The 10,188-nt window shown below is 41.0% G+C and overlaps 1 non-coding gene across 1 annotated transcript; it reads left to right on the top strand.

The window, feature by feature from the left end:
* The first annotated feature begins 9,259 nt into the window (after positions 1–9,259).
* Positions 9,260–9,366, top strand: LOC143662893 (U6 spliceosomal RNA). Its single transcript, XR_013165660.1, has one exon. It is a non-coding gene; the product is annotated as a U6 spliceosomal RNA (small nuclear RNA).
* Positions 9,367–10,188: the final 822 nt, after the last annotated feature.

Here is a 10,188-nt window from a genome sequence, read left to right on the forward strand (position 1 = left end):
CAGATCAGAGAAGCTGCCAAAATCATACCAACTCTGCTAGGATTTTTTTTTTTTTTTCTGCATGGGCAGGCACCGGGAATTGAACCCAGGTCTCTGACATGGCAGGTAAGAACTCTGCTAGGATTTTAACACACCAAATAGGTATCTCATGCTCTGGTTCCCTTTATTTTTTTCTTTTTTTTGAACTTATCTATTATTATTTTTTATAACATTTTAACTGAGAAATCTTCACACATACATTCCATACATGGTATACAATCAATGGCTCACAATATCATCACATAGTTGTGTATTCATCACCATGATCATTTTTAGAACATTTGCATCACTCCAGAAAAAGAAATAAAAAGAAAAAACTCATACATCCCATGCCCCTTACCCCTCCCTCTCACTGACCACTAGTATTTCCATCTACCCAAGTTATTTTACCCCTTGTCCCCCCTATTATTCATTAATTTTTTATCTGTATTTTTTTATTCATTTGTCCATACTCTGGATAAAGGAGCATCAGACACAAGGTTTTCAAAAATCACACAGTGATCATATATCTTTACATGATCGTCTTTAATAATCAAGGCTACTGGAACACAGCTCAGTACTTTCAGGTAGTTCCCTCTAGCTGTTCCAATATACCATAAACTAAAAAGGGATATCTATTTAATGCATAAGAATCTGCTCTAGGATAACCTCTCAACTCTGTTTGAAATCTCTCAGCCGCTGAAACTTTGTCTCATTTCTCTCTTCACCTTTTGGTCTAGAAGGTTTTCTCAATCCCTTGATACTGAGTCCCAGCTCATCCTGGGATTTCTGTCCCATGTTGCCAGGGAGATTTACACCCATGGGAGTCAGTTCACCTGCTCAAGCCACATCTGAGCAACAAAAGAGGTTCTCTGGGAGTGACTCTTAGGCTTAATTTTAAGTAGGCTTAGCCTATCCTTTGCAGAACACATTTCCATAGGGGCAAACCCCAAGACTGAGGGCTCACCCTATTGATATGGTTCTATCCACTGCTTGCAAGAATATCAGAAATTCTCCAAATGGGGAAGTTAATATTTCTTTCTTTCTCCCAAGTTCCCCAACAGGATTTTGCAAATACTTTTTATTCACTGCCCATATTACTCTGCAATATATGGGGGCATTACCCTAATCCTTACAAACCAACAAAATCTCTGGCCCTATTCAAGATTCCATGTTCTTATGGTGTTCAACTAAACTGATCATACAAGTTAAATTAGGATATGCACTAGGCAAAATACAAATTTTGCACCTAATAAATATCTCTCTCTTTAGCCTCACACAAAAGTTGGAGTTTTAAAATATGGATCACATCATGTTTTGCCCTATATTCTGATTTACCTTAGTCTTATCCAGATCAACTTCATTCATATCTCTACTTGAAGTCTGAACACTTTTTCAAAATTTTAAACAGTTCCTGTGTGGGGTACTGTGACTTTCATAGCTTCAGAACTTTAAATCTGAGTCTCAGGCGTCACATAAATACTCTAAATTTCTGTAAATGACCAGATTATAAAGAAACAGCTCAGTATCTCAGAATTTAGAAATAACAGTTACAACTCCTGAATATATGTGACTGCTGTAAGAACTTACAATCTAGGACCCTTTGCATAGGCCCCAACCTGATAGCCCATGTTCTCAACTTCAGTTCACTGAGTTTTTATATTATAATTAGCCCATTTGATTGAAGCATGACAATTGTCATGGTCAGGGACATGTGTCAACTTGGCCAAGTGGTGGTACCTGTTTGTCTGGTTGGGCAAGTGCTGGCCTGTCTGTTGCAATGAGGACATTTGATAGAATTAGATCATGATCACGTCAGCTGCATCCACAACTGATTCCATTTGTAATCAGCCAAAGGGGAGTGTCTTCTGCAATTAGTGATGCTTAATCTAATCACGGGAAGCCTTTTAAGGAGGACTCAGAGGAGACAGGTTGCATACCTGCTTTGGCTGGTGAGCCTCTCCTGTGGAGTTCATCCAGACCATCCATCGGAGTCATTGGCTTTGCAGCCTGCCCTGTGGATTTTGGACTCTGTGTTCCTGTGGTCATGTGAGACACTTTCATAAATTTTATATTTGTAAGTGTTCCCTGTTGATTCTGTTTCTCTAGAGAACCCTAACTAATACAACTTGGTACCAGGAATGGTTCTTAAGAAACAGAATCTTAAAAATGGGTTTTTATGAATGGTTTTCTACTCTGACTGGACTCAGAGACACTAAGGACTCTGATTCCCGTAATTAGAATGACACTCCCAATCCATGGAGTGAGTTGGCAAAGGAGATAGTCAAAATATCATCATTTGATTCTCCTAATGCTTCGCTTGTACGAAGCCAGACTCTGGGGGATAAAGTTTTTGACACCTTTACAGAGTTTTGTAGAAATAAGAGTTATAGAGATGTTGGTTGGTTGTTGTTAGATACACTGGCTACATTAAGCGGTGAAAGGGATGGGCTTAAGGCTTCAAACGAGAAGCTTAAGCGCCGTCTGAAAGATGAGTATCCTGAGTATCTATGAGTATCCTGAAGGAAAATCTTATTTCCTGTAGCTGTAGACTTGAGATCTCTGAAAATCAGACTCAGAATCTTATTGTTAGAGTAGCAACTTTACAATGTAAACTGAAATCTCAGTCTTGCATGGTGTCTGCCATTAAAGTGAGGGCATTGATTGGAAAGGAGTGGGACCTTGAAAAATGGGATGGAGACATATGGATTGATAATGATGTTGGGGGTGAGGTTGAAACCCTAGGCCATGCTGAGTCTTCTCTAGATAACCCTGTAATAGTCTGCCCTGAGGACATAGCCACCCCACCTCCAGCCTGCCTTGAGGAATTGGCCACCCAACCTCATCCTGAAGGGATTAGCCCTAGAGTGATTAATCCTGTTTCACCAGATGAAACTGCAAATGAAGGCCCTGAAGCAAATGGCTTGGAAGATATTTCTAATTCTTTTCATGACCCACCCCCACCATCCTTCATTTCTTCCAGACCTATAACTAGACTAAAGTCCCAGCAGGCCTCTAAAGGTGAGGTACAAAGTATCACACATGAGGAGATACATTATACTCCAAAAGAACTGTGTGAGTTTTCCAATTTATATAGACAGAAATCAGGGGAATACATGTGGCAATGGATTTTAAGAGTGTGGGATAATGGTGGGAGGAATATAAGGCTGGGTCAGGCTGAATTTATTGATATGGGCCCACTAAGCAGAGATTCTGCATTCAGTGTTATAGCTCGAGTGGTTAGAAAAGGTGTTAACAGTTTGTTTGGATGGTTGGTTGAAACATGGGTCAAAAGGTGGCCAGCATTACCTGAGGTTGAAATGCCAGAACTGCCCATGAGGGGATCCAGAGGCTTAGAGAGATTGGAATGTTAGAGTGGATTTATCATGCAATGCCTGCTCTTACAACCCAGGAATGTCCAGAGGATGCTCCTTTTACCAGAACAGTGAGAAATAAATTTGTGAGACTAGCACCATCATCCCTAAGGAGTCTGTGGTTGCACTTCTCTGTAGGTCAGATATTACTGTAGGAACTGCTGTCACTGAGCTGGAATCCTTGAACACAATGGGGATGACAGGATCCTGAGTTGGCAGAAGGCAGGTGGCAGCACTTAATCACCAAAGACAGGGTAGATGTGGGTATTATAATAGACAACAAACTCAAAGGAGGCATCAAAATTATATGACATGCAGAGATTTGTGGCATTGGCTAGTAAATCATGGGGTACCTAGAAATACAATAGAAGGGCAGTTTACTAAATTCTTGTTTGAGGTGTACAAACAAAAGAGTTCTAGGTCAAGTGAACAGAAGTCTAACCTGAATTACAAAAACACAGAGTCATGGCCCCTTCATCAATTTCCAGACTTGAAACAGTTTACAGACCCAGAGCTCCTTGAATGAAGGGGAGGCCAGGTCCCTTTGGGGGAGAAACCTGTTACACTGACACAAATTTATACTGTTAATCTTCCTCCAAGTCTTCCCCAAGGAAACCGACGGCCTTTTACCAGGGTAACTGTGCATTGGGGAAAAGGAAATGATCAGATATTTGGGGGATTATTAGACACTGGTTCAGAAGTGACATTAATTCCAGGGGACCAACACGTCACTCTGGACCACCAGTCAGAGTGGGGGCTTATGGATGCCAGGTGATCAATGGAGTTTTAGCTCAGGTCCATCTCACAGTGGGTCCAGTGGGCCCCCGGACCCATCCTGTAGTTATTTCCCCAGTTCCGGAATGTATAATTGGCATAGACATACTGAACAACTGGCAGAATCCCCATGTTGGCTCTCTAACTCATGCAGTGAGGGCTATTATGGTGGGAAAGGCCAGGTGGAAGCCACTAGAACTGCCCCTACCTAGCAAAATAGTAAATCAGAAGCAATACCATATTCCTGGAGGGATTGCAGAGATTACTGCCACTTTTAAGGACTTGAAAGATGCAGGGGTGGTGATTCCCACCACATCCCCATTCAACTCTCCTATTTGGCCTGTGAAGAAAACAGATGGGTCTTGGAGAATGACAGTGGATTATTGTAAACTCAATCAGGTGGTAACTCCAATTGCAGCTGCTGTTCCAGATGTAGTATCATTGCTTGAGCAAATCAATACATTCCCTGGTACCTGGTATGCAGCTATTGATCTGGCAAATGCTTTTTTCTCTATAGCTATTAGTAAGGTCCACCAGAAACAGTTTGCTTTCAGCTGGCAAGGTCAGCAATATACTTTCACTGTCCTACCTCAGGGGTATATCAATTCTCCAGCCCTATGCCACCCTAAACACCAGTGTGCAAATGTTCATTCCTGTTCCCACACTCAGTTCCTCAAGGTATATACTGAGCAACGTGGTTTTGGATCATATGGGAACCCCACCCCTAGCCTCCCGTGGAACTACCACACTACCCTCCAAGGGGCTGCACCTCTCAATTTCCCTACCGACAGTGAGTAGGTACATCTTATTCTCCATATTTTCTCTAGCACTTGTTTCTCTTTGTTCATACATCATACAATCCAACCTAAATGTATAGACAGACCTTTGCCACCATAATCAATTTGAAGACACTTCCTTTTATCCCACAAGAAACCATACCCCTCCCCATGCTCCTCACTTGTTGACATTTAGTTTTGAGTTTTGGCCTATCGCCTGTTGCATTCAATGGAAGCATATTACAATGTTACTATTGACTACAGAACCTAGCTTGCATTGACTGCACTTTTTCTGCATACTATCTATTTTCAATACCCTGCAATATTGACTTTCATTTGTTTTCACTCATACAAAAATGTGGGTTTTTTGTACATTTAATCACTGTCATTGTCCACTCTAGGCATTCCTCAGTTATACCATCTCAGTCTTATCCTCTAACTTTCCTTCTGGTTTCATACTTGTCCCCAGTCCTTCTCCCACAATCATAGTCACATTCAGCTTCATTCAGAGTACTGTGCTACAATCAGGTAGTATTGTGCTATCCATGTCTGAATTTTTACACTCAGTCCTGTTGCACAATCTGTATTCCTTCAGCACCAATTGCCCAATCTCTACCCAGTTTCTATCTTCTGATAACCTGTGTTCTTAACATCAGTTCTCAAATTAATGTCACTCATTAATGTCATGTCCTTTAATGTCACTCATTAAAACCATGTCCTTTAATCCTCATTCAATATTGCTGCCTGGGAGTTTTTTGATTCTTCCCACGGAGATGTGACCCACCCAATTGTGGTGGTAACTTTTGATTGGATGGCTTCCATGAAGCTGTGACTTGACACATTCCAGGTGGGTGTTGATTAGTTTACTGGAATCCTTTAAAAAGGGAACATTTTGGAGAAAGTTTGAGATCTGAGACAGCCACAAGAAATGCAGTGCCCATTCAGCCAGAGACCTTTGGCAATGAAAAAGGAAAACACCCCCAGGGGAGCTTCATGGAACAAGAAGCCTAGAGAGAAAACAGGCAGATGTCATCATGTTTACCATGTACCTTTCCAATTGAGAGAGAAACCCTGAATGTCATTGGCCTTTCTTGAGAGAACGTAACCTCTTGTTGGTGCCTTAATTTGGACATTTTTATAGATTTGCTTTAATTTGGACATTTCCATGGCCTTAGAACTGTAAACTAGCAACTTATCAAATTCCCCTTCTTAAAAGCCATTCTGGACTTCCAGGAAGATGGCAGAATAGAGTAGCTCGTATTACCCCTACTTCATGGAAAAGTTAGAGAAGGGACAGGAGGGCGACTGAGACAGTGATTTGGGAGTGTGACGGACCTGGGAGAGCCTTCTGCACCACATAGGGCAGCCCTAGTTGCAAAGGCTGAGGAACTGAGAGGTAGAAAGCTGGAGCCTGGAATGGAGGTGAGGAGCCTGCAGGAGTGCATGGATGGGAGCCAGGGACTAGTAAGTAAGCCAGGCTGCATTCCTTAGGTGTGCTACCCTCACCAGTGCAGCCCTGTGACCACTGACTCAACCCACACCCCACACCCCATGCACCCGAACCCTGTCACTCATTCCCATTTCCCATGCTCCAGGGGCTCCACCCCACCAGCCCCCAGTGCATGTACCTACCCCACACCCCACCCCAAGCATAGCCCGATCCACCTCTCCTGCACTCCTCCTGAGCACTACCCCCCCTCCCTGTTCCCTGCAGGCTGTTGTCAGCATATAAAGGCTGCGGACACTAACATCTATACCCAGGCTACTCCTGCCCACCTGCCCATAGTGTCACACAGACTCACCCCACCCTCCCTGAGCTCTGCACATAAATTTATGGCACTCCTAGGTCCACGTATGTGCATGGGCCCCAATCATGTCATGCAGCTCTGGGAACCATACTTTACAGCAGTCCTAGAACCACACATGTGCACGGCCCTAAGCCACACTTCCCAGCTTTGAGAAAGTGCTAACTGTGCACAGCCAGGTCACATCTGCCCCCAATCCATGAAGGAATAACACCGACCTGCTGCCACAACTCCATGCATATGCACAAAGGGCCCCATGCTTTAGACCAGCACACACCAAGTTTACACCACCCAGACCAGTGCACCCACACAGCTACATCCTCCCTGGCTGCTGGGTGCCCACATTCACAAGCATCAGCATAACATTCCCAACCAGTGCCTATACCTGCCCTGAAACAAATCACTGCACTGAATGCCCCACCCTGTACTGCTCCCTTCTATACAACCATCCCACAAATACAAGGCCTTAGACTACTGAAAGAAATCAACTTCCAAAGTAAATCAATAAAGATATTTACATGCCACGAAGACAGCAGAGGATCACTAAGCATATCACACTGCAGACAGATATAGCCCTGCCTAATGACCAAACTAAAACACCAGAGGAGACACAGACATTGAAGCAACTAATCAAAGATGTCCATACAACTCTACTAAATAAAATAAGTGGGATAGCAAATGACATAAAGGGGATCAAGAAGATAGAAGAGCATAAAGAGGAATTTGAAAGAATAAATAGAAAAATAGCAGATATCACAGAGATTAAAGACTCTGTTGACCAAATAAAAAAAGCATACTAGAGGCACATAACACCAAATTTGAAGAGACAGAAATAAGAATAAGTGATATAGAAGACAGGATAACTGACTTCGAAGACCCAAAAATAGCAAATGACAAAAAGATGAAAAAATTTGAACTGGATCACAGGGAAATAATAGACAAAACAAAGTGCACAAATAAAAGAATCATTGGTGTTCCAGAAGGAGAAGAGGGGAGAAAAGGCTAGGAAGAGTAATTGAGGACATAAAGGGGGGAAACTTCCCAACCCTTGTAAAGGACACAAATATATAAGTCAAAGAATCCCAACGAACCCCAAACAGAATAAATCCAAATAGGTCTTCCACAAGACAAGACTAATCAGTCTCTCAAATGCTGAAGAGAAGCAGAAAATCCTGAAAGCAGCAAGAGAAAAACAATCTACTACATACAAAGGAAACCAAATAAGGCCGAGTCTAGACTACTCAACAAGAACCCTGGAGGTGAGAAGGCAGTGGTATGATATATTCAAGATCCTGAAAGAGAAAGACTTCCAGCCAAGAATTCTGTACCCAGCCAAACTATTCTTCAAAATTGAGGGAGAGATTGAAGTTTTCATAGACAAAGAAGTCCTGAAAGAATTTGTCAATAAGAGACTGGCCCCACAAGAAACACTAAAAGGAGTTCTGCTGGCTGACACACACAAACACACAAAGACAGGAGGGGGAGGTCTGGAGGAGGGCACAGAATTGAAGAGTACCACTAAGGATAATTTAAAAAGTACAAAGAGAAAGAGAGAAAAGAAATATAGATCTGACAAATAAAAAAGATAAGATGGTGGATTCAAGAAACGCCTTTTCAGTAATAACTCTGAATGTTAGCAGACTAAACTTACCAATTAAATGATACAGAGTGGCAGAATGGATTAAGAAAGATTATCCAACTAGATGCTGCTTACAAGAGACTCATCTTAGACACAAGGATACAAATAGACTGAAAGTGAAAGGGAGGAAAAAGATATTCCATGCAAGTTATAACCAAAAGAAAGCAGGAGTAGCTATACAAATGTTGGACAAAATAGACTTTAAATGTAAAGACATCATAAGAGACAAAGAAGGACACTATATATTAATTAAAGGGTCAATTCACCAAAAAGATATAAAAATCATAAATGTTCATGTTCCCAATCAAGGAGTTCCAAAGTACATGAGACAGACATTGGCAAAATTGAAGGGAGCGATAGATGTTTTAACAATAATAGTAGGAGACTTCAATACACCACTCTCCTCGATAGATAAAACAACCAGGCAAAAGATCAACAGGAAATAGAGAAGTTAAATAACTTGACAAATGAATTAGACCTAACAGATATATATAGGTCATTGCACCCCAAAGCACAAGGATATACATTTTTCTCTAGTGCTCATGGTATTTTCTCCAGATAGATCATATGCTGGGGCACAAAACAGATCTTTATAAATTTAAAAACACTGAAATTATTCAAAGCACCTTCTCTGATCACAATGGGATGAAGCTGGATTTCAATAACCACCAAAGAATGAGAACATTCACAAATATATGGAGATTAAGTAGCATACTCTTAAACAGAGTCAAAGAATAAATTGTTAGAGAAATCAGTAGTTATGTGTAGATGAAGGAAAATAAAATACAACTTATCAGAACTTATGAGATGTGGCAAAGGCTGTGCTGAGAGGGAAATTTATTGTCCTAAATTTCTATATTAAAAAACAAGAGAGTGTTTGCTTCAGCAGCACATCTACTAAAATTGGAATGATACAGAGAAGATTAGCACAGCCTCTGAACAAGGATGAAATGCAAATTCATGAAGAGTTCCATATTTATAAATAAATAAAATAAGAAGGCAGGCCATGATGGCTAAGCAGGCAGAGTTCTCACCTGACATGGTGAAGACCCTGGTTCAGTTCCTGGTGCCCGCCCATATAAAGAAAAAAAACAGGAAAGAGCAAAAATCTAGGACTTAGTAACACATTGGAGGAACCTGAGAAAGAACAGTAAACTAACCCCAAAGCAAATAGAAGATGAGAAATAACAAAGATTAAAGCAGACATAAATGAATGGAGAACAAAAGAACAATAGAAAGAATCAATAAAACCAAAAGTTGGTTCTTTGAGAAAATCAATAACATTGATGGGCCACTAGCAGGACTGACAGAGAAAAAAAAGAGAGAGGACCCAAATAAACAAAATCAGAAATGAGAAGGGGTGCATTACCTCAGACCCTGAAGAAATAAAAGAAATCATAAGAATATTATGAACAACTATATGGCAACAAACTAGAGAATTTAGATGAAATGGACAAATTCCTGGAGACACACAAACAAGCTACACTGACTCAGGAAGAAATAGAGGATCTGAACAAACCAATCACAAGTAAAGAGATTCAGTCATCAAAAAACTTCCCACAAAGAAAAGCTCAGTACCAGATGGCTTCAGGGGGGAATTTTATCAAACATTCCAAAAAGAACTAACACCAAACCTGCTCAAACTTTCCCAAAAATTTGAGGAAAAAAGGAACTCTAACACATTTTATGAAGCTAATATTTTAATATCCAAACTGGGTAAAGATGCTATAACAAAGGAAAACTACAGGCCAATCTCCCTAATGCACACAAGATGCAAAAATTCTCAATAAAAAAAATTAGCA

Source organism: Tamandua tetradactyla, chromosome 18 (assembly GCF_023851605.1).
Source record: "Tamandua tetradactyla isolate mTamTet1 chromosome 18, mTamTet1.pri, whole genome shotgun sequence".
NCBI classification, from domain to species: domain Eukaryota; kingdom Metazoa; phylum Chordata; class Mammalia; order Pilosa; family Myrmecophagidae; genus Tamandua; species Tamandua tetradactyla.